The sequence below is a fragment of the Falco cherrug genome, chromosome 12 (genome assembly GCF_023634085.1).
Source record: "Falco cherrug isolate bFalChe1 chromosome 12, bFalChe1.pri, whole genome shotgun sequence".
NCBI classification, from domain to species: domain Eukaryota; kingdom Metazoa; phylum Chordata; class Aves; order Falconiformes; family Falconidae; genus Falco; species Falco cherrug.
Window position 1 is genome coordinate 9,092,451 of NC_073708.1, and position 25,574 is coordinate 9,118,024.

Genomic DNA, 25,574 nt, shown 5'->3' on the forward strand with positions numbered 1-25,574 from the left:
CTGGCTGTCCCTCACACACAATCTTCCCTATCATGGTATTTATGCTCTGCCACATGTAAATGTCACAGGGAGAAAGCTAAGCAATAAAGGAAAGTTTGATGTGCAGTGGTGATCTCCAAACCAGTGAACACTAATATCTAAAGAATACAGTGCCTTGCTCAAATAGTTAGACACGGCTGCCCTGCCAGCCCTGAGGAGTTTCCCACTGTGGTATAGGGCAGTTTCAAAACGGCTTAGAGCTGAGCTGGCACCGGAGTCGCAAGGAAGTCTGTGCTTTCTCTTTTCTTTTAGTCCACCACTCATTAGGTTACATCTCCTGGGTGTTTACGTTGCCCTAGATCCCTTGGAAAATGCTGCCTTTGGGGAAAGGGGAGACATGGCTGCTGCTGTTGGGTCCAGAAGGGTTTTGGTGAATCCTCGTGGGCACTTGGTGCTTGCTCTCCCCTCTGTCTCCTGTGCAGACCTGTTGGAGGGGGACACTGGGGCTAGAGGGGTGCATGCGAGCTCATCCAGGGTATCTGCTGAGTGAAGAACTGTTTCTAACACTTCAAGCCAATGCAGTAAATAGGTTTAGTCCAGTTTATTTAGTAACTAAGGATGCATTTCAGTTGAGATGTGCTAATTGGATTGAATGCTTCTAGCTCATGGTTTGAGACAAACAGCTATCACCTTGGCAAAGCAAAACTTTCTAATAAGAAATAGTATGTCAGCTCAGTCTGTCCTCACTGTTGGAGAAAGGACACCCTCTTTCTTCTGAAATCCTCATGTTTCAAAGTATAGTGCTCCTCTGTGGATTAGGCAAATGTTTCTGCAACAAAATTCTGAATGTATGTAGGAGTAGAAACAGAAATATCTTAATCCAAACCTTATTCTAAAAACACAAATGCGGAGACAAAGTCTGGGCAAGGTTTTAGCTTCAGCTTTTCCTTCCTAGCTGTCAATATAATTTTGAAGTTAGTGGTAGAAGTCTAAAGTCTGAGCTGAGGAAAAAGTGGAGGCTTTAGTTTACGCATCCTCCTTTATGTAAGCCCTTTTTCTTTGTGGAACTTGTGCATACTATCTTTGGGTGCAAGCTAATAGCCCTGAATATGGGAGGACAAAAGCTACTCTTAAGAGCACAAGGTAAACAGGGAAGTACTTGCATAGACCTTAGGGCTCTCCTCTGGTGTCCCTGAAGAACAGTTGCTTTACACCCGTTGGAAAAATGAATGCTCAAATAGGAAAGGGCTGTTAACCTTAGTTTATCACCCTGTGAGACTGGCCATTTCTAACATCTAACAGCTGTAGTCAATGGCCTGAGGCAAAAAGCTTTTTGATCTGAATGCTTGAATTGTCATGTGTGGTTTGGTGATATCCAGGCTTGAATTTACTTGGTGGCCAGTGCTAGATTGCCGCCAAAGGGCTCTTATGTCATGAGGATCAAAGGAAACCACAGAATGCGCCTTGCAGAATGATCACATCTTGGAAAAGTAAACCTAAGAGCCACTTTGTAAATGTTTGTTAATATAGTGGTCTACTGACATGATTGAGCTGAAGCTTTGGAGTCAAAACCTGAAAAATTGTCCGAGACAGAGTGTTAACCTTTTTATGTTCTACAGTTCGTGTTGACATCCTGTGTCCTACCATCTTCATGAATAAGGAACTACTAGCACAACCTGCAGATATGTTTCTAAAAGTAGAAGACAGCAAATATATATTAATTTGGAGAAGAAAAAAAAAAGCAGGGTGGGGTGGGTGGGAGGTTCCTTGAATTAGCCTGCAGAATACTAAATTCAACTGCTAGGTTCAGTCAGTATGAAACCAGTCTTTCTGTAGGCACTTCTATTCAGTGGCTATTTTAGCTGAAGATGGGAGCCTTATCTGCAAGCATTTTAGCACAATCATATGTGCTCGTCCCAGCTTCTTGCAGGAAGGGCAGAATGCTGTTCAGGATGATAGAACCATGGCTTTTTTATGGGAAAGAGTCACGGTGGCTCTTTATCTGCCTGGGCTAATGCTGTGTGAACAAACCATGATTAGGAGATGGTCCTGCTCAGGACTCAGATTCTGTCAGACAGCCCATGAGTCTGTGTGGTGTCTTGGCCAGAGCTCTCCGATCCTGTGGTGTAGAAATAATAAGTAGAGCCAAAGATGGGATCATCGTCTGTGGTGAGGGATTGGCAAATACTGTCATGTTGGTGCCCTGGGTCAGGGGCAGAGCTTCCCTGGGGATGCCTGAAGGATGAGGGCGTACGGGGCTGTGGTGGTCTGAGCTTTGCTGCTCGCTTTGCTTTATGGGCAGATGGGACCGGAAGGGCTGGTATGGTATTGTAGTGGTTAATTTAAATGTGAGATCAGAGTTTCAATACAGAGGTTAATGACAGCAGGAACAGTTTTGAGGCTGACTCAGGATCCCAAAAATACATTCTTGTTTCTGCATGCATCCCTGTGCAGGGGGAGAGGTGTGGTGTGCAGGGGAAATGATGCTATAATCTCACATTTTCCCAGGGAAACCCAATTTTAGACTCTGCACCTATTTAATGTTTTTCATCTCTGTTGACTGGATGTGGTCTTGTTGGAATAGGGTTTATTGAATGGTGTTGGACAGCAGAGGTTGCTGAAGGGTTGTGAACGACCTTGTGTAAAGCACGTTTGACATACCTGGCTGCAAGGGCTGAAAGTACCCCATCTTCCTACATGAGGCCCCTGCCACGGGCTCGTATGTCAGTGTGGTTGTGCTGCAAGCACAGAGAGTGGATATGGAGGTACTAGCGTTTGCAAGGTGCAGCTGTGAAACATGGCCAAGAGAGCACAGTACAGCTTGCTGCTTACCATCTGTAAGGGTGCAGTGACTGAGCCTTTCTCCCTGGGAATAGGCAGCACTTTGAGGAAGCCATCTGTTGAATCTTTAAATGTGTGGCATAGAGGGTGCAAGAGGAGCACTGTCTCCTGTTGTAGAGAGAGCAAAAGAGGATAGAAAGGGCAGAGTGAGCTATTACTGCTTTCCTTATTTCAGTAATATTTTCAGGTCTGACTACACTGAGTAACTGGTGCTAAAAATAACTGTTTTGAAGGAGACAGACAGTGAGCCCTGCCAGGAGGAGATGGTATGACTAGTGAAAACAAGGGCTTGCAATTCTATGGCAGCTTTGTCTGTGGCTATGGAAAAGCCTGATGAGACTGTTGCAGAGGGACCAGCTGGTTAATCTCTGGAATCATTTGGCCCAGACCATAGCTGGGGAGCCTAAGAATGTCACAGCAGTGAGGGCACTGGACAAAATGACTGAGTTTCCCAGAGGAGAAAACCATGGCAAATGCCATGAGTGTGAGGTTTTGTTAATGAAAAGCCAAGTACAAACTGAATATATCTCCTCCATGGACTACACAGCACCACTATGTTTCTCTATGTCAGGCTCACATGTCTGAGGCAGAAGTAGGAGGCATGAGCTGGATACAGTAGGGGAGTGTAGGAATGCCTGGGTGTGTTCCTTCAGGAAGTGGGGGGAAGCTGATTTGGGCATATGTCATGAATCTGGCCTGCCAGGCAGCATTTCTGAGCAGAAAGAGATTGTATCCTTGGAAACACAGTGTGATCACCCCAAAACTCAATTTCTGCTTTGAAAAGTAAAGACGGTTGAGGTACATTTGGAAGCAGGGGACTGACACAGTAACAACTGCACAAACAGTTCCTGTGCTATAATTTCTTTGTTTTCAGTCTCTCTGAGATAAGTTTTCACTGTCAAAATGTACAGTTATCAGGACTTCATTTTCTTTTGATAAGGAGCCTTGTTTTCGCCTTTATATAGACCTCCTGAAGCCTAGCTGTCACATCATTCCTCTAGTAGACGAGATGCTGCTCTGTAAAGCCTGTGTTGGGCTGTTGCTGGACACATGTCTCCATCCTTAGATCAAGTCCTAGCCCACTGTGCTGCAAAAAGGGATAATACTGTGAACATCTGTAAGGTTCTGGACTGTCTAGTACATGTGGTAGAAGAGTGGAGCTTGTGCGTTCTTTGGTACAGCGTGATGACATCTCCCTAGATGGGGCCCTGGAAAGAGTTCTTAGTCTCTAGGGCTTTAGCTTTCACTGTTGATGTGCGTTCAGCCCTGGTGCTGGCCAAACGCCAGCATCGTGTGAATGCAAGGCTTTTGAATAATGCCAAGTTGTCTGCCAGTTGATATTGATCCGTCTTTGTTCAGTTTTCTTCTAGTAAGTCTTTTTTCCCCCCAACTCATAGGTGGTGCCAGCTGACAGAGGATGTCCTCTGCAGGTCCTAGTGAATGGCAGTATGGGAAGGGTCTGGCTGAAAAAGCCAAAACAGCATTACCTCTGGTCACATTTGTGTGGTTTTGCTGGGAATGTGGCAGGCAGCCCCTCAGAGGCTGCCCGGCTGCAACCTCAGCCAAGACACATGCAGGGACGGTCTAAAAGGATGCGATTGCTGTCTGATTCAGCCCTTGAGGCTCAGTGGTGTACTATGGGTCCTCAAACCCTCCTCTCTACGTGGCTGTAGATGTGATCGGTGCTTTCCCACTAGAGGGCAGTTTTACCGTGCATGCATTTTTATAGGTTGCTAATCTCATTCAACAGGGTCTTACTTTAAGACCAAGAGGAATTCAGATGAAAGCCATGGTCAACATCTAATTATTTCAACAGCTACCAAGGTCCTGTATGAATTAAACCGTTTATTTGGAAATATAAATATAAAGCTACTCAATATAAAGCAGGTATTGAGGAACAATTTTTCAAGTGTGCCATGTCTTTGGGAACAAGCATGCAGCAGATATGTCACGGTTGCACGGAAGTGAGTGTGACTGGGGTGTATTTTCTGCACTGAGAGCAGGCACACAGCTCTTGGATGCTTCTGCAAGTTAAAACAGAGATATAGAGATGTAGCAGAGATTGTTTCACAGAAGCTGAATGTACTAGTGAGATTTTTGTATACATATATTCTGAAGCTTTACAAAGAAAGCCAAAAGAAACCCCAAAGACCCTAAGTCTTAATGGAAAAGACAAGTGCTCCTTAACAGGATATTAGCAGACCCTGAGGGTTTGTTTCTTAGATGAATAATGATATACTAACAGGCATTAATATTTCAGAAAGCCAAGTAAGAACCATGATTTCAGGCTCACTTAATCTACACCAAAGGCAGCCTGGGGATATTTCGGCACTGAGGCATGGTTGTGTTGGGAATATCACTCTGTTCTGCTGATATGTGAGAGGATGTGAGTTGACTTTCTCAGCTGCTGAGAAACACGAGATCAGTCATGACCTTGTCCTTTAATTCAATAAGTCAAAATTGGTCATGTTCTAATGTGACATTTCTGCCAAACACTGAAGTTGGGCTTGTTTGCTTCTGCTACCCTACAGCTATCCATGCACAGCATGGAGGGAACGTGTTCCTCTGCTCTTTCTAGGTGTCTGGAAGCATCCAGGGTTTTGCCTTCCCAAGATCTGAGCTAACGTTGTGAGGAATTACAGATGGTGACCTTGCTGGGAAGCTCAGCAGACAGTTTTTGCTTGTTTTTTTTCTGTCTAGTTCTACTTGCCCAGGCCATTTGTCCCTGAGCCAGGCATAGCATCTGGGAAGAATGGCTGAAGGCACGCCTCATGTCTTGTTTTCTCTGGGGTTAACAGTTTCCAGGGCTGCTTCTCGGAAGCCTTTCCAGCAAAGCCGAGCTCCGGTTCAGCCACTGTCATAGTCACGGGTTTGTAAGTCTGTGTTGCCCTTCCCTCTGCCTTGTGGGAAGTAGGTTCCCTAGTGGACAAGCTCAGTGTGGGCTACGTTCTCTTCAGCACTTGGCCTAGCTCCACTCCCTCACTTCATGTTTTCAGGAGACCGTAGTGTTTTTGTGTCACAGATTCCTTCTCGGCTCTTGTGGAAGCTGCCTGTTCCCCCCTGAAGCCAAGAGTGCTGGGTCACAGCAACAGGCCTATGCTTTAGATGCAGGAGCTGCATAGCAAGGAGCACCGTACCAAGCAGTTACAACCTGAGCAGGTAAAACACAAATGCAGCAGGCAGCTGTTAGGGAAACAAAAGCCTTAAACGTAAAAAACTATGCAAACTCACTTAGGGTATTCAGGGTGCACAGGAGAAGTTATGCTAGATGGACTCTTGCTAGACAGCCTGCAAGGCCATGCCCTCTCTTATCTCCCTGAACCCTGCCTGTTTGTGTTGTGAATTCTGGATGTAACACTCCTTCCTCGCTTTGCCTGCCAGAGTTTCTCTCTGCATGATCCACCCCTCCAGGACAGTACGAGCAAGTCTTCAGTTGTCTGGGGCATAAGCAGAACTGTTTCCTTGTATAGGCTGTGCGGGGCTTAATCCACGCAGTGCTGAGTGCTGTCCTCAAACAAGGCCAAACTCTATTTCCATTTGTCACTCCCTCAGTGCTATCCCCCTCCTGGTAGTGTGGGTGCAATTCCTCCTCTGCTAACTCTGGAAGTCATAGGAGAATAGAGAAGATCAGATCAGTGCTACAGGCTCTCAAGAGTGTGTCCAAGCCACCTGCTTGATAGGTCTCCTCCTGTTCAAGGGAGATGTCCAAAGATGCTGTCCCCTCGTGCAGAAACACCCCCATGTCCATGAAGGAACATAGCTCTATCTTCATCCTTTCCACCCTTGTGGGTTTGATTTTACATTGTTGGCTAGACTTCTCTGATGGGTTTAATGCATTGTTTTGGGATCTTGTGCTGCTTGTTTGTTTTTCTGATTGTTTCATTCTCTGCTTCCAGACAAACTGTAAGCTGGTTCCTGTTAACTTGTCCACCCTCTGTCCACCTCCACTCATTTGCCTCTCCCCTTTCAAGTTTCCCATGAGAAACTATATTGCTGTTAGGATCCTTGTTCTTATATGCTCTCTTTTTGTCCAAGAAGTTTTCTCTGTGCAAGTCTCTGTCCACAGTCCTCCTCTGGAGTGTTAAAGCTGCTCTGACCCAAGCCTAAGAGAAGTATATTAGAAGCTTTCTGCCTCCTTCAACAATTAGGAACAAAGTCTGTGGTTAAAGTTTTCTGTGGGGTGTGAACAGAAATCTATGGGCAAAATCATATTTAAGTACCATTTTGTAGACTCCAAAGCAATGAAATTTCCTTAAAAAAATTACATACATATTTTCTTCTTTTTTAATGATGCGTTTGGAAATTTTTACTTTTATGTCTGGTCTTTTAGATTGTTCTTGCTTCACCTTGTTTTCTAGAGTTTTGCTATATCACGAGAGTATCTCTGAGTCTAGCAGCTGGGACTTAACATATATATGTATTTCTGACATAGTAAAAGTTGTGATCAGCTCACCAGAATTGGTAACACAGGTTCTTCCCTACCTATTCAGCAAAATCAGATGTTAGAAGTAAGCTTTACAGTCTTGTACCAGTTCCTGCCCTGCTTAATGTAGCATTTTGTTTATGTTCTGTTCAAATTTGCTGCCTAGCATCTTTAGATGTCTTCCCAGTTTTTGTTCACCCTCTCCTTAACCTTTGGGTGTCTAGGACCTTGTTTTCTCCCTCTGTGGTTTTCTCCTCAAATGTCACAGATGCTTAGGTAACATTTTCTGGTTACTCTGGACAACAGTGGTTTGTAATGATAATTTTTCTTGATTACTTGCTTTCTGGGTCCTAACTCTGTTTCTGCTAACCACCAGTCTTAAATATAGTAGTAAAACCAGACTGTTCAGTTAAATCTGCATGTCTATAGAGCACGTGCTGATGCTGTCCATTTCTGCCACAGTCTGATCAGTTAAATCCAGATGATGCTCTTGCTACTTTAAATTACTGCTGCTTATCTTATTGGGAATAGGGGGCAGTTAGGACCACATCCCTTGGATTCTTCAGGGCCGCTACTGTGTGGTAAGGATTTGAGATTATTATCTTGGGGAGGATGGCTTCTTTAGGATTATACTTAGCCTGTCCTGCATGATGAGTTACAGACTGTCTCCAAATTAGATCTGGAGCTCACCAGTCAGGTCAGCATTAGCAGAAGGAGCACTGCTGGGTTGTACAACCTGCTCTTCACCTCTATGGTCTTATTCCAGCCCTGTTCTTATTCTAACATTTAGACTCTATTGCTAGTTTGTTTTTTATTCTGTTTCCTCAGAACCTGAAAATATTGAACTATACGTAATCTCTACACAGAACAGAATATCTGTTCTTTTTTTTTTTAACATATGAGCAGGCAGAAGTGCAGTGATTCATTCTGACTCAACTGAGGTTTTTCAGAAGAGGTAGGGCAGAATGAGGGCTGAAACCTGTCTCACCTTCCCATTGGTTTGTGTGGAAGATCAAAAGACTGTATTGACATGTTTTGAGAACTCTGTGTGTGAACCCCAGCATCCCAAAACATTAAGGGTAGCCTCAGATTCTCTTCTCAGGCTATTGTCTCCTATGTCTGGTTTTCGGGAGCCGGTAGGTGCAGTAAGCCGTGTCACCTTGCACTGCAGGAGCTCCCAGTGGTTAAGCGGTGTGGCTGCAGGGTCCATGTCCTAGATAAATAATTCTGACTTTGGTTGGAAGTAATTTTTTGGACATCAGAAAGTGTTCAATTTTTCTCTACCCTATTTGTACCCTTGTTGAATTGTAGTCCTTGCCAAGGTGACCTAGGACTTTGCCACCCACAGCCTTGTGGTTCTGGGAGAGTGGCAGTGTTGGGACACGTCCTCTTGCATTACAGCTTGTTACTTAGCTCCTGTGTCCAACCCCATCTCCTTGCACACCACCACCATGGAAAATGATACAGCTGGCACAGGGAAAAGAGACTTTATCTTCCAGTTTGCACAACAGCAGGTTCTGGGAATAGCCTTGGAAGGTCTCAGTCTCTGTGATTGTGGTGAACTTTCCCAATGACTGTATGTACAGGATATTTTTTCATTCAGTCATTACCCATGGCATGTAAATGTTTTTAACTAGATTGAAATTATTCAATCCTTCTGATTCAAAGCTTTTATTTTGAAAGGAGACTGTTTCCAGTGATACTTCCACTTTGCTGGAAGAACTGAGGGACTAAGGAAAACCACATGACTAATTTTGTTTGTTGGCTCTTCTATCAAACACTCCTCTCATCTCTGGGGACTGGGGGGGCTTCTCTGGTCTCAGAGAGCTGAGAGCTTTGCAGTTTCCCCAGGAGGAGGTGGCTTGCCTGTATGCTCCCCAGTATGCCTCCAACCCACCATACCAACCAAAGCAACTCACAGGTGCTTGTTTCCTCCTGTTTTAGCTCCATGTTTGCAGCATCCTCATTTGCTTGAATGGGGCAATCTGGCAGGCCTCTTGGTTTTGTACATTTGATTTGCCTACAAATGTAGGCATTGCTTTAGCCAGTTGTATGTGCTATGATAGATAAGCCGTGTTCTCAGCTTGTGCTAACTAGTGAGGTTTGAATTCACAGTTGTAAGGTTAGAATCTGAACACCTATAATCATGTAAAAGTACCTCCACTGGCTCAAGCACATTTAGAAATCGGATCTGTTGGTGGCTAGACTACTTGCTGGCAAAACAAGTTGTCACACAGAAGAGGGGCACCACTGCTGTTTTGCTTTTCCTTTAGTCTTAGATTCTGCCTCCACCCACAGCAAAGCCACCAGCAGGTGAATGCTGGCTTTCAAGACCCCATTCATTTCATGAAGAAAAAATGAAAGAAGAACAGTAAAAAATATTGGTGGTCTTTAACGTTGTAGCCCAGTAATCCTGTAGATTTTAGTCCCAAATAATACTCTGCAGAGCTGTGTCCTAACTGGCAAAAGTTGCCTGTGATTCATTGGACGAGGAGGAGGAGGAAGTTGCACAGCCAGGTGAATTAGCAATGTAGAAAGTTTTTTTCTGCTTCTGAGCCATCACAAGCAGTTATTCCTAAGCACAATATTTCTGTCTAGACAGGCAATCATTTTACTTATTGTTGTGGCTGGAATAAATACATCCCAGAACTGCTTCTGTTAAAAAACCAAAATCTGTTGATTGCCTTGAATTAGTAAATACGTTAACCCCAGGAGAGATTTATCATTCTTTTCCCAAGAGAAAGGTCAGAGAGGTTCAAGTGGGTCCAGAGAGGCCATGCCTTATTTACGCCTGGCTGCCCATCACAAGGACTTGCACAATCATAGAACAAGCTGAATAAAATTCTGAATTTCCACATCAAGACAAAACTCCAAAATGCTCGTTAGACTGAAAAGTGTCAGGCAAAAGAGTACATTTAAAAATATTGACAAATTTTTGACATTTCCCCAGATCAAAATAGTGTGGTTTAAAAAAACCTGAGTTACAGACTTATGTGCTTTCTTCTAGTTCATTATTAAAAACAATTTTTCCAAGAGTGTATTAGTTCACGAGTCTTACAGCTGCTGAGCATGCTACTGTCATTTTAACCATTGATACAGTCTCTCTTGGGGGATTGTATCTCCAAGCTGCATGTAATGCTGCAGGAGCCAAAATGGCTACAGAGTCTTTTTGGGTCCTGCAGCATTACACACAGCTTGGTTCAATCAGAAATTTATTTAACATTACAAGAGATACAGTCCTCCAAAAGCCTAGTAAGAGTAACTTTTCCAAGACTGTAATGGAAGCATAGCTCCGCGTTGTCTGGTATTGTCTGGAAATAAACCAGCTGCAGCACAGGTCAGTGAAGTGAAATACTTCGTTAGAAATGAGTGACCTGACCAAAACCTTGCTTCATAATTTTCTTTACAGAAAGTTGAAGTTAAAAAAAAAGAGAGAGAGAGGGTATTTGATTATTTGATTTTTGTGGAAACTTCAATTCCTGTTTGAAAAAGGATAGAACACAATGGCAATACAAAACATAACAAGGAACACATCTCCTTTCAAGAAAGCAAAACAAATTTTAAATGCTCAGTACTGTGCTGAATCATTACAACTGAACATCATCTGCTGTTGTCTCCTTTCTCTGTCCATCTAATTTTGTGGACTGAAATCCTGACCCTACTCAAGTCAATGCCAAAACTTCCACCAATTTCCCTTCAGAGAAGGGGTTTTACCCCTTCTGCTTTGGTAGTGGCAGGTATAATGAAATACCTCTTAGCTGTCATAAAACCACTATGCAGTGCTTTTAAGTTCCTGTGTAACTCTAGTTTCGATCCTCCTATGTTTCACTGGTTCTGAGAAAGAAAGTCTAGCTGCCCTAGGGAGTCCTAAAAATAAATCTGAGAGTCATTCTGTATTTTATACTGTAAATTCTGAATACTCCTATTGAAGCTGTGTTAAGGAACTGCATATCTCATGGGGGCCTGCCCTAGTAATAGAAAAAAATCTGTTGTGTTTCGGCGTTGCTGATAGGTGTTCTGGAGATTTGGCATTTAGGAATTACCATGTGGTTATGCTAATTTGATTTAAGGATTGCCTGTGAAAGACACCTCTGCTTTCCCTCCTTGTCTGTTTATCACCAGTGGGTGAATGTTATCAAATAAATTACTGTGGTGGGCAGAGTGAATTGGAAATGGGGGAACTGGCCCTGTTCTGCAGCAACAGGAGGCAGCATACACAGAATCAGCCATTTGAATTCTCCCCCCTCCCACTGCTCCTTGCAAACTGTCTTAAAATCAGACAGACCCCCACCTGTGCAAAGCTTAACCTGCTTGTAGACCTGGCAGTGGGAGCATGACATTCCCTATGAAGGGAAGACCTAGGTGAGACTTCTAGTATTTTGCTCACGTGCTTTACACACCTACAGTTTTCTGACATCTTCCTCCCACACATAAGAAACTTTGCTTTGTGGTTTGAGATTTTGCCCAAACCCCTGCAGCTGCAAAACCCAGTTCACTTGTGCATCAGTCCGACAGCAGCCCTGGGACCTGGGCTGTGCAAAATGGAGCGAGGTGGCCCACCTTACTTTGAAGGCTTCCTTCTGCCATTGAGTGACTGATACCAATTCCTTTGTTTCCAAACCAGAAAGAACATTTCCATATTGTGAAGAGAACACAAATAACAAAGGCTTGTCCTATATGTTGGGCTCTTCAGACCTCAGGAGTAATCAAGACACAAAGTCTTGCCTTCAGAGGCTCCCAGGGTTACTACTGAAGTTGGGGTAGCCTGAGGAACAGTCCCTGCAGGGTGGGCAGCAAGGCACGCCAGTTGTTAGCCCTGATTCTCAATTGTTGAAGTTTCCTCCAAGTTGCTATTGCTTGGGCAGATATTCCCAGGCTGAACTGCTGCTTGAGATTGAATTATTTTGCAAAACTCATACCCCGGAAAATATTTTGGCTTCTTTCACAGAAAATGAGCCTTCTAGTACTGCATCGTCTTGTGACTGTTCAGCCCCTGGTGTCCATGTTAACCTCGCTGCAGACAGCTGAGTTCACACCACATGTAGTATAGTAAGCTTCCCAAGAGCTCCTGCTGTGTTTTACTGCGGTCTCTTGCGCTTAGTCTTCCAGCCCTTCTTGTTTTCTCTCTTTCAGACCTGATGGCCTTCCTGAAGTACAAACTACTGAACACTTGACAGTCCATGCTCTCCTCCCAGGTAAGATACTAGATGGTGTTAATTCTCCAGTAGGTACAATGAAAATTGGTGGTCAGATATCAGCCAGAGCTTTCAAAAACCCCCAAAGCATTTTCTAGAGGAAGTAGCTGTTTTCAGGAAAATAGATTTGTATCTGCCTGTGTATAACAAGGATGCTTCCCTTCTCTGGGAGGTAGATGCTTTTTCCTGCCATAATGGAGTCTGAGGAAGTGAAAATTCAAGCTGGATGAACTGTGCTTAATAAGGAAAAGAGCATATGTATTTATTTACAAAATGTGGAAAAATATGAAATGTACAATACTGAGGAAGAGGGCTCTTCTGCGAGCCCCCAGCCACACCACATCAAAGCAAATCCTGCTGGTCCCTGATTCTACCCCTGAGAGCAGGTGATGGGGAATGCTTTCAGAAGAGAGCAGCATATGCACTGTTTTACCTTCAGCGATCTCTGGTTTACAGTAGCTGCATCTTGTTTATGGGTGTAATGTTTACGGCTTTTAGGAGACTGCATTATGTCGTCTAATGCTTTTTCAAACCTGCTTTTATTTTTGTCTTTGCAGTTTTCTTTGAGAGTTTCAACACTCTTTGTAGTAGTATGCAGTAATGAAAGACATTCATTTTTATTTCTTACAAATCTCCTGCCTGGAAATGTCATTGGCTACCCCTAGATTTTGTGCAATGACAAATAAATCTTTTCTGCTTGTCTTGTCATCATTTACATGTCTGCCAAAGACCTGCTGCTCCAATAGTAAAGTTTTCCAAACTGAAAAATCCTTCCTTGCCTAATCTTTACTCAGCTTCTAATCCTTTGCTTTTCACCTTGCCCCTCTCTTTGCCTAATTCTAGTGTATCTTCTCTAAGACAATTCCTAATGCTCTGTCATACCTCATGGGCGCGGAATTTGTCTTCAATGTGTTCTGCACAAGGACATTGGGTTCTCCTTCCCAATTGATTTAGTAACTACTAGCATGTGTGTATATTGGCAGGTTTTCTTCCCCAGTTGGGTGACATAGCATTTACTGATTTTGAATTTTGTTTGAAGGTTCACTTACCCTGGACCACAAGAGCCCTCTGTGACTTCACAGTTGCCTTCAAATTTCACTGCTGTGGGTATTTGAGCAAACTCTATCACCTCACCCCTCACCCTGAATTTCATTTATCTGTAATGTGAACAGCACGCATTTCACCTGCTTAAGTTAGAACAACAATGTGTCTTGAAACTATTTGAAAATATGTGGGGACAGACATTTTTAAACTTCAGCCCTGATGTCTTATTTTGGCAGCAGTGTCTTTATGGAACTATCCATAATGAATTATCCAACTAAGTTTTTGGTATGGGTAGATGCATCTCAAGAATTCACAAATACCTTTGCTTATTTATTGGTTGTGAAGCCTCTGGAGAGTTTTTCTTATTTCTGAAACAAACACAAATTCCAAGTATTAGTAGGTGATTAGCAATTACTAGACTTTTTCCTGGTCTTTCAGCTTTTTCTGGGAAATGATGTGAAATGAGAATACTTTCCTTGTTGGCCTGCCAAACTTATTCACACTAGCCGTAACTGCTCCATTCTCCTCCTGTATGGAGCTGCAGAGGGCATTTCGTGCTGATCAGGCCATTCCCTCTGCAGCAGCTGCACTGATCAGAGCTTCCTTTCTGCCCCTGGAGTGCCCATTTGAATTTGGCAGAGAAACCATGTGCATACTTTTGCAATACAAGCAAAAACGACTCCAAAGCCAATTAGATTATGAGGATCTGTCGGCATCTCCTTAGCAGGAAAGTGTTCCTGTTTGGCAGCCAAGTGCTGTGAATGTGTCTGAAGTGAGTGTCACCATGTCTGGACTGTGGGGTTGCCATGTCATTTCTCCTTTGCGTCCAAGCAGTTTTACTGTTTACAGAACCAAGGAGCAAGAGGTTGCCTTGAACTCTCAGTGCTGCTAGTTTCTAAGTTAAAACAAAGGAAAATGGTATAGACACATGCAAGTAGGATAAAATGTACAGCAGAGGGGCAGTGTATTGATGTTGAAAAGCTGGTGTGTCTGTGGGTCTGGGAGAGGATATTGAGAGTCAGGTTGTTGGGAAGCAATGGGTCACACTATGGGGAGATGGGGAAGGTCAGGGCTGTGTGGGAGCCAGGCAGGAGCAAGCCAGGGGTCAAGAGAAAGCTGGTGGGAAGGTGCAGCACTGTGCAACCTCAGGATATGCAGGCAATGTAATGGCAGCATTTTCTGATCTGTGACCTTCCTCTGCCTATGGCTGCCTCCTGAGCAGCTGATTTATTTGAACTGAGACAGCCCACCTCCATTTTTTCTGAGTAGTGTTACCAACTCAGGACCCAGAAGTAGTTGCAGGAAGCATAAATTAATTCCTTCTAGTGGCTCATTTGCACTTGTCATCAACACACTTCCTTTACAACTGCTTAATGTAGATCCTGAAGAGAGGAATGAGTCTGTGGATTTCCATGTTTGGTCTGCCTTTAACTTCAGGTCAAAGATACTTAATTTTAAGGTAAGAGCTTCTTGGCTACTAGCTTCATTCTAAGATCAGGAGACTGAGCTCCTGTCAGGCTCATGTTGTCACTAGAAAAAAGACTGTGCCCAAGGAACTCAGTTTGACAGTTTTTGTTTCTGAAGTGGAATAGGAGCTTGCTTGCTCTTCCAAGAGGGATATTAATTATATGCTTTCATAGTTCAAATTAACTGGGTCTAGTCCACGTAAGAAGAGAAGGATGAGTAGGGTCATAACAGTGTTCAAACAAGCACAGGCAAATAAGCACATACAGGAAGGAAGATAAACTGTTCTCCAGATCCTTGGTGGATAGGGCAAAGAGCCATGAGCTGTTGCATTGGAGCAATATTCAAATTGGACCCAAGAGATATCTGTTAATGGTAAGGATGTTGCAGCACTGTCATCAGTCATTCATGGCACCTGCTGAATCTCCATTGTCAGAGCTTTCCCAGATAAGGCAAGTGCAGCAGGCGTCAGAAGTGAATTAGACACAGTGACAGGTTCTAGGGCTCTCCCAGGTGAACCCACAGGAAATTCAGGCTATTGAAACACCTGTGGCTCATACACAGGGCAAATGTTCTCATTAACAAATATTGTTTCAAAAAATGCAGCTGCGGTCTCACTTTTTTCATTCTGTCAAAGGCAGAGTGCTGTTCCTGCACTGATTTCACTTCATGAGGAAGTTTAGAGTTGCTTGGCTTCTCTTATGCAGAAATTTCTCCTTTGTCACAAATCCCACTGTATTCTTCTTCATGTCCTTGTTATCTAAGTGCGTGCCTATGTGAAACGGCATGGTGCGGTTTTCTTGCGATTTCAACTTTTCTTGCTATTTCAGCACAGGGAACAGACACTGTGCCAACAGAATACATCCCCTCCAACCACTGGGCTAAGCCAATACACATGTGCACATATGCACTCACAGACTGTGCTTGTGTTGGACAATTTCCAAACAAATCAGGCCATGAAGCAGAGCAGGAGGCAACAGCGAAAGATGCTGGTATGAACGAGGGAGGGTCAGAACAGCTAGCATCACCCTTGGTAGTCTATCTTACTTCTCTTGTCTTTTTGTACTGCAGTCAAATATTTCGTCACGTGAGAAAAATGAGAGTGCAGAAGGGAAAGAGGTAATTATCTTGTGTGTCGAAAGCAGAACTGCTACAATGCAAACTAGGAGTGACCCGGAGACAAGGTGTTCTGACATACCAGAGACAGGTGCTCAGCCTCTCCAGAAGAGAAAAATTTCTTCGCAATACATGTGGGGCTGTGTTTGGTGCTGCTTGTATACATAGGCTGTGTGATGAAATGAGCAGAAAAGCCCCTGTGTGTTCAAGTTCAGAGTTCCTTCTGGGCTTTTGCATCAGTGCCAAAGGAAACATCTGAAAGACAGTGAGAAAGGCCTACTTCCATCTTCACGTCTAATCATGCGGCACCTCCTGCAACCACAACTGCAACACAGACCACAAGTATGGCCATGAATCATGACGACTCATGGAAAGATTTTTTGCTCTTGGTATTGCTGCTCTTAACACTTCTACTGTGTGACAAATTATCCCAGACTTCCACCCATTAAATGCTTGATGTTTCCATGTCATGTTAGTTGGGTAATGCTCTAGCTGTTAAACATGGAATAACTCTGGAGGCTTGCCCATCACTAAATCACCTGATTGCAAGCTGAGCTTGGTGTCTGATAATCTTGGAACTGATTATCACACATAACCACAATGCAGCCAATGCATCTCAACTCCAAGGATAAAGCATGTGGTGATTACCAGGGTTTTAATAGTATAGGTGAGGTTGTATTTGCCACACAATAATAAGGACTATAACTTTGAATGTGGATCTGGTTTTCCCAGGTGATCAATGTTCAAATTCTGCCCTGGCGTTTTAAGCAAGGTAGACCCTTGTGTGTGAATGGTGTGTGGTTGAGACATAGTTTGGTGATCACAAACACGATGTACAGCCACAGCCACCAACAGTAAGCACTAAGCTGTTTGGGAATACCTCTGAGAAAGGCCTGTTCTTTACAGAGATATGGCCAAAGCGATTCAGACGTTAAAAGTGTTGGTGAAAACTAGCTATCAGTGTGCTCAGCTATCAAAGCTAAGAAGGTGCGCGATTCCCACCCCACCCCTGTTTTTGTTTATAGGAGGCTTTTTATCAGCCAGATAATGTACTTTTCTGCCACTCTCGAAGGGTCTTCTGATATCTGTGAAAAAAAGAAATCTGTTTTAGCTTCAGACTTGCAGTTTGGCAGTGAAATGAACAGGAGAGGTTTCCTGTGTGCTGCTGCTCTCGCTGGCTGTGATGCTTTCCAGACAGGCAGCTGAGCAGTGCCTGGGGAGTTAGCACTGAACGTCTGTGAGTGCTTTGGCTTTTTTTGGCATTTCAGTCTTCTTCCTTTTAGATGACGTGCATATAGCATGGGAAGAAACTCTGTAGTATGAGAGGAGGCAGGAAGCTATTAACACTTGGAGCCAAGCCCTTTGAACTGTTTTGAGGGCTGCCAGTGCCAAATGCTCTTTTGTATGAGGGCAGGAAAGAGGCCTTGGGTGTAGAAGTGAGTGCTGGTGATGGAAACTGTCCTGAAGGGGACAGAACTATTATCCAGATAATACCAGCTCTCCCAGGAGAAAAGGGATATCAGTTCTGGGGACAGAGGGGCTGGGCATGGCATAGAGCCCTCCCAGCACACTCCTGAGACCAAATGCACCACTCGCTCTGCACACCTGGCCCTTTATGTGGCAATTGTGAGGTTAGGGGCTCCGTGCTCTGTTCTGCACTGTGCAATAGAGTGTTTCCTTTTATCAATTTTTGCATATGACATCATTTTTTTCTATATATTGCCCCTTCTCCTTGCAAGAGAGGACAACACAGGTTCCCAGTCTGCTTTTTTTCGTCTATTTATTGTTCTGTCTCTCTTGGCCACCTATTTTCTTGTGTGAACAGTCCCACTTTATTCAGGCTCTAAGTCCTCCTATTAACCTGTTGTTCTGGTTGCCTTGTTTGATTTCTGTCTGTTTCAATAACAATCCTACTGCTGACAATATGTTCATGTCTTTGACATCTATAATAATGTCATCACTTTCTAGTCTACACCATGCAATTCATTATGGAACCTTCTTCCCTCTGACTTTCAGGGGGAGCTTGGAGATGGTCTATAGCTTGTAGGCAGACCTGAGCTCACTGGGAGAGGAAGGCTGTCTGCCCTGCCCTCATTACAGCAGCATTCAGGCAGAACCTCTGCCACAGAGAAGGATGAATGGGATTTGAAGCAAAGCAGTGGGTTTCCCGATGTATAATACTGAAAGAAGTAAAGGCAGAGCTGCATAGTGTGATGCCCTCCTGCAGAGGTGCAGGTCACCCTCCAGGTAACCCTCTCCCTAGGCAGAAAAGAAAGTGGTGCCACTCTGTAGTATTTGATATGGCTTGCTATTTCTTTAAGAATCTCCTAACTCTTTTTACCCTGCCATCACTTCAACATGATTAGCACTTCAACATTTTTAGCAGCATGAGCTATCTTGAGTATTGTTACATATTACTGTGCAGGGGTGGGCTGCAGAGCACAAATCTGATTTCCAGCAAAGGGCAAACCCCATGCATTTTCCTCTGTAATTTCATTCACTTCAGAGCGCACTGCAACATGTTTGTGTTAAAACTGGGCATCTTCTTTCATGTCCTTTCAATACCATTGTGCAGTACTTCTGCTGTTCACTGATCCTGCTAAAATTTCCTTCCAGTACCACTTAGTTGTCTGTGTGTGAAGGAGCACTCTCTCTGCAGTTTCTTCTATTTAGCACTGACATAGAAATAATCTGTTTCAGTTTCTCCTGTGCCACTAACAATAACTACCTAACAGGTCGTCTTCAGGTTTCTACATACTCGGTGTCTCAGTTTCTATTTTCAATTTGTTTCTGGGTTTGATGTATCTTGTAACTTTTTGCAATGACTGCAGAAAGGATGGTGGCAAATATGAAGTGTCTGTGCTGGAATCCATCCATAAGGCTTAAAAAAATTCTTGCTTTGTTCTTTGTAGTTAATGTTAAGACCAACATATGTTGGTCTTGGGCTTTCAACACTGTATTTTAAAAATAGATCTGAATGGCACTTGGGACTTTTGGTATAATCAGCTGTTTACTTCACAACTGCTTGAGTGGGGATTTTGAAACACCCTGTGTAACAAAATGTTGCCCAGCCAGAGAGGTGGCTAATTATGAGAAGCAGAGCCTTTTGGTATTAAAAGGGAATGTTACAAATCCATAACTTATGCTTACGTTAATCAAATGTTTGTTGAGCATGTAAGTCACTGAAGAAGAAAGCACCAGGTGGACCATTCATCGCCTTCCCCAGTAAGTTGTTCCAGGCCTTAATTTACTTCAGAACACGTCAATGTCATGATGGCCACCAAAGGGCCCAGTAACTGGTAAGAAATTGATTGCAGATCTTCCAGGTTCTATGAGTGATCCCTTGACTAGGCCAGTGTTTTTCAGGCTTTTTGACACCACCTCGTAAACTTCCCTGCAATGCTTATAATGGAACTGACATTTTTGCAAATATCAAGTTTCAATATCGCACCAAAGGCCATCTGCAGAGCTCCTTTGACAGAGCTTCCTACAGCTCTGCTGCTGCCTTTGTCAAAATGGAAGTTACTCCTTAGCTGCAGCATTGCTTGACTGGGGACAGTCAGATCCAGAGGATTCTTTCTCTGGCCCCAAACTAGATGCATGGGTTTGAGATAAACCATTTTCTCTCCCCATTGTTTAGTGAGAACTTAAATGATCTGTTAGACTGAGCAGTAATAAATGGTAGGGGAGACTAATCCTACCTTAAGTGGTTTTGTGTTATTACCTGTGAATCATGGAATTTATCACTGGAATGCCATCTCCTTTCCCTTGTGAAGGCCACTACTGAGAGATGCCTGTGAAGGGGTTGTGTGGTTTAACACACTGATAATGCTGTTTTCTTTGGTGGTTAGGGCCTTGCTCTGGAATTGCTGCTGGAACCATGTTACAGTGCAGGTCTGAATTGCAACAAACTGTCCTCTGTTAAACAGCAGTCCTTACAAAATAAATGTGTCCAGCTGGCTTTTGCCCCGTCACGAGAGAAGTGATGGTAGAAAACTGTTGAAATCAGTGTGGAGGTGGATTTTCTGTTGATTGTAAAACTATGTCAGTGTGTGGGATCGTTCACCCCATGCCTGCAGTTCTCCACATGGCCACCTTCCAGAGCAGGCATTCCTATTCTTACGGGATAAGGAAGGAGGTCTGGCAGTGGGAAGTGGGAGATGTACTTCTGCTTTCTCCCACTTCTTCATATTTGTGCCTTGGCTGTTAAGTGGAACCCAGTAGCAGCTCTGTGCTGCCACACTCAGAGGCCAGATCATGCTCTCTGCGTACAGCCCTGGGCAGAAGTGCAGGGAAATGGGGACAGCATCCCTGGAGACACCAGTCCTGCCCTGAACTCGCAAGCAGCCAAGCACCTGCTGTGCTGTCTAAACAGGAAAGCTAAGATTTGTCCTGGGACTTAAGTCACAAATACCAGCTGTGGGAAATGAGGACATAGGGCTGCTCTGCCTAACCCTTCTTTATGTCTGTCCATACATCTCCTTTGGGTTCAAAAATTCTGCTGCCAAAGATGGTGGTTAGCAGTCACACCATCTTGATTCAAATCCATGAGTGAAGAGGACAGGGATCGGTATTTAGAACTTCAGCCACAGAGACTAAGCCAAGTTGACTGTTCCAAGCATCAGGTGTCTGCTACCTGCTGTGATCATCTTACTGCACCTGGTGGAATATTTATGGTCTACATTCCTTCTGCTAGGATGCTTTATTTCTTTTTCATTATCTATCTTTCATTGATTCAGAAAGACTTCAAGTCCGTACGTTGCTTAAGCAGAGAAGGGTCATATGTAAACTCCCCATCTGAGAAGTATGCTCCTGCCCTTGGGAGTGGAGCTGTCTCTGGCACTGAGCATTAGAAATGCAGATGGTGGGAGTAGTCAGCCAAGTGAACAGAAGGGAATCAGAAGACTGACTAAGTTGTTTTCATGTTTTCCAAGCCCTCTGCCGTGGGATTTCCCTAGTGCTTCATGAAAGCATTGAGACTTTGGGGGGCTGTAGTTGGTGACATCACATTGAATCGATTCTCTAGACAAACTTACTGACTCAGTCTCCTTTGCTCAGAGAGGTTTCCTAAGACTGAATAATAGCAGAAACCTATAGTATTGGGTTGATGCACAGAATTCCCAGGGAACCAAAGATCTTTTGCCTCCTTATCAGTGCTGCAAGTGCAGCCTGGGGTGAGAAAGCACAGCTGCACGGACATTAGGGACATGGCTTGCTAGAGAAGGACTCTTGATTTCCAAAGGTATGTAGCCATTTCTAGCTTCTCTGTACTACCTGCATCCATGAGCTCAGTTTTTCTTTCACCAGTCTGACTTGAATGGCAGCATTTATCTGTGGTTAGATCAGTGAATCTGGAGATGTTACAGTTGCCCTTTGAAAAGAGGGAGGCAAGAGTACAAGAATGAGTTGGTGTTTCCGTAGTAATTTGCAAAACATTAGGTGGGCATCGGAAGGGATGGAAAGGAGGAGACAAGTGAAATGGCAAGTGTGAATATTTGAAGGGGGCAAGAGAAGCCAGGCAAGTAGGGCAGCAGTTGCAGTCCAAGGAAGAGGTGCAGTGAAAGTCATAGCCACTTTGACTCAATTGCTGGGCTTCACTGTTCAGCCAAGACTGAAAAAAAGGTATTATGGAGGATTTTACCAGTAGCATTCAAGATATAACGATGCCAGGATTCCCTGGCTGAAGTTGGGACCCTGTGTGAGATGCGGTATAGGTGTGAAGTAAACACAAGTCCTGCACAGATCTGAGTCCTGATGGGTACACAACTTGCATACAGCAGGGGACTGTCAAAGATAAGCAACTGCAATATGGTCTTGCCCTTCATGGGGTGGAAAGATCTTGGGGCCTTGTGGCCTCTCTCTGACTTTCTTTGTGAAAGACCTAACTTGAGAGGGGTAGTTAATGAAGTTTCCTTCTTTAACCTTTCTAATTCCCAAAGACAGAATGAGATAGTCTTAAAACTATTGGTTTCCTGCATTTTTTTCCTCTGAAACTGCTGCCAAAGTTCTTCACTTTGTGTGGATATAATTGGAACACTGTGGACATGACTTAAATCTTCCCATCCAAGATCTTCCATCTGAAATAGGATCCCTGTTTTTCACATCCCCTTTCTGCATTAGCCTTCAAGACAGGAGAAAATATCCAGTGTGTTCTTTCCCAGAACAGAGGTATTTCTAATACTCATCTTATATGGTTTTCATGACCTCCAAACTGTTATTGTGCAGCATTTTTGTGCATTTCTAGTACTTGAACTTTAGAGTCCCATGACTTCTGAAACTATATCAGCATGTGCCAGCAGATACCATTTGCATTTGCTTGCCATTGAAGTGCTCCTTTCCTTTGTCTCATTAATGATGCTGCTATGAGCCCTCCTGGACTGCACGGAGGGATGTGTGCAAGACTGTATACTGCAGCCACACAGAGCCTGGGCTGATAAGCCTAAGATCTTTGATGCTCTCCACTGAGATCTATGATACCAGTGGAAAAAAGTGCAGCTAAACTTCCTGACTTTGTAAGTAAAAAGTGAGTGGTTCATCACTTTGGTCTTGAGGCAGTGAGAGCTAGGTAACCTGTGCCCTGACTGCAGTTAGAAGCAGGTTGAGTCACTTTTGCAGGACCACTGAGCAGAGAGAGTTCAATGTGAGCTGTGTGGGGCTGTGCGGGCACTCGCAGCCAGGAGCTGGGGCACTGCTTCCCACTGCTGCCTTGCACCATGCTACCTTGCTGACCATCGAGCTGCCAGGCTCAGAGTTCTTCCCCTGGCACCACTGCTTCTGTTTGCCCAGGTGGATGCTTCCGTCTTGTTCTATCCTTTCTCACAACCTGCCAGGTACATTTCCAGCTCATAGTGGCAGCGTTGTGGTTGGAGGTTAAGATAATGTGTAAGGCATTGAAGATAAGCAGCTGTTTGTCTTTGAGAAGGGATTTGTTGTTTGGCACAGTGCAGAGCAGCTGTGTTACACAGCCTGTGCATGAGAGGTAGTTTATCACTTAATACAGGCTAATTTTGTTTAGACTGTTCTGGAAGCAGGAGGCTGTGATGCTAATTTGTCACCAGTATTGTACCAACTTGAGCAATCTAAAGGAGAGAGAAGTGCTTTGTCAGCAGAAGTGACTGCTTTGTGGTTTATGATCATATTTGCTAAAAATACTGGGGCTGCAAAATTACCTAGTTTCTTTGTTGCATTATATGCTACCTTTTAATCAAGTATTTTAGGATAATGTTAGGGAGGAATCATAAATTCAAGAAAAACACAAACAAGAGGGTGTAGATGAGTCCTGATTTATGAAAGAGATTAGTTTCAGCAAGGATCTATGAAGCCCTAACACCAAACTTGTTTTGCATCCAGATATACCATTGGACAGTAGAATGTGAACCTCATTGTTTCTCTTGGATGCGTTGAGATCGAAATCAGACCCGCTTATCCAGAACTGACTGATGCTGTTGTACACTTGTGAGGAAGAGCTCTTTGTCTTAGTGAGAGAGGTGACTGGCTGGGAATAGCCATGGTGAGGTTAATATTGCTTTGGTCTATCGTAACAAATTTAGTCTTAGACCTTAGTGCCCATGCAAAATCTGGAAAGACTCTGGATGCTGGCCGTTACATGTAGACAGCAGGTGGAGAGGAAAATTCTGGCATGAATAGGAGGTATTGTCAGTACAAAAGGCGGCTGGTGAGGATGGCATACAGAAACATCTGACCTTGAAACTGTAGTTGTAGTATTTGACTGTGGAGATGGGGCATAGGATTTCAGCCAGAAACACGAAGCTTGATTTTTGTTTCCATGAAGTAAGAAATTACCATAAAGAACAGTAATGAATCTCCTCAGCTGAGCAAATATTCCAAACAAGGGTAAATCTTGAAACTACACAGAATGCAAAGATAACGTGAATATCTAAGGAGCCCATGTCCCAGACCCTAGTCACGGATAAAAAGTTAAAATTAAATATGGAAAGAAAACAAGTAGTGGAGGGAAAAATTTTCAGCCTCACAAGCAGCTGTGAAGGAAGTGGAGATGCTATACTTGAAGGACACTGTGTAAGTTGAGGTATGGCCCAAATACTGAATTAATGCCTTAATTCAGTTTTCGGTAAAGATGATATATAAGAATAATGTCAGAGTCTGTAGTAAAAATGTGAACATGGTAAGAGAAATTCAGCATCTGAAGTGGAAGCAAAATCTAGGCTAATCAGTATGAAAATCCATGGTCCCTGAATAAGCTTTTTCCTTGACTATTGAAAGAATTGGTGCATGAAATTGCAGATGAATTTGAAGATATTTTTTTATTAATCTGTACATTTGGAAACAGAAGATTAGCAGATACAGTGCATATATTAAAAAATGGGGGATGACACCAACCCCCCTACCCCCTGAAATTTATATGTTACCTAATTCGTTCCAAAAGTACTGAGTCTTGACATGGAAAATGGCTGAGGGTGATAAGACAGTGGAAGGGGATAAAGACAAAATTTTCACACACACACACCAGGATCATTAATTTCAGAAATAATTTAATATATTTTTCTAGAAGATAACTAGCTTCTTAAAAACAGTAATGCCATAGACATAGTCAAGAGTCAAGTAAAACACTGATCCATAACCCCATAAGGACCTTCTCTTTCATGGTCGAAATGGTAATGGAAATTGCAAGATAAAGATGAACTAAGCGAAAGAGAGGTGCCAGGAATATAGAAACTAGGAATGACCCTATTTAATATATGCCCTGGTTATATAGATATCTGGCCATGAAGTTTGCAGATGACACAGCTGGGATCAATATCATTACTGTGGAGGACTTTTTTCTTACAAGAAAATAATTATTCCAAATTCTTTTGATCTCGGGATTGAAAGCAGTAGCATTGAAGTGCACAGTTGCTTTTTAAGAGAGGGTAAGAACTTTTGCAATACCCTGAGAACTTGTTCCTGAGAAAGGATGGAGTAGGAGAAGGATGGATTGTCTTGGTGACTCAGCTGTAAGAAAGCCTTGTAAGGCTGTGGGATGCAGTGGGCTTTAAATTCCTGCTGGAGACACAGATGCGTTAGTGTAATTGTAGAAGCTGTTTTTAAGATCCCATTTGGAATATTGGGTATGCTTTTGATCTCTGACATTTAAAAGAAAAGAAATAAACTGGAGAGGAGCAAAAGGATTCCTAGGATGGCCAAGTCAGCCTTCAGAGACTCATTCCTATTAAAAAAGGTTTTTGTTTAGCCTAGCAGATAGTAATTTACAGAATACACCAAGTTTCTTTATAAACATATAAAGAGGGAGACTAACTTCAGTTTAAGGTCAATTCTAATTAATTATGAATAGATTAAGCTGAAAATTGCCAAAAGCTTTGTAACCATTCTGAACAGCTTTCTGCGTGATTTATGTGATTGCTTCTATATGGAGTTAGAGATTATTTGAGCGTCATCTTAGAATATGGAATTGAAATTTTAATGGTACAAATCCTTGGATTACCAGTAGTGTTAGTCGTGGTAAGAAAGGGATGGAGAGTATTTAACAGCTG

General features: G+C 43.4%; 1 long non-coding RNA gene across 1 annotated transcript in view; it reads left to right on the plus strand.

Moving 5' to 3' along the window:
- The window catches only part of LOC129737170 (uncharacterized), a 134,362-nt gene that overhangs the window by 46,447 nt on the left and 62,341 nt on the right, over window positions 1–25,574 (plus strand). Inside the window, exon 2 of the long non-coding RNA XR_008734717.1 lies at window positions 12,377–12,438. This is a non-coding gene — a long non-coding RNA (uncharacterized LOC129737170). The remainder of the gene's footprint in view (window positions 1–12,376; window positions 12,439–25,574) is intronic.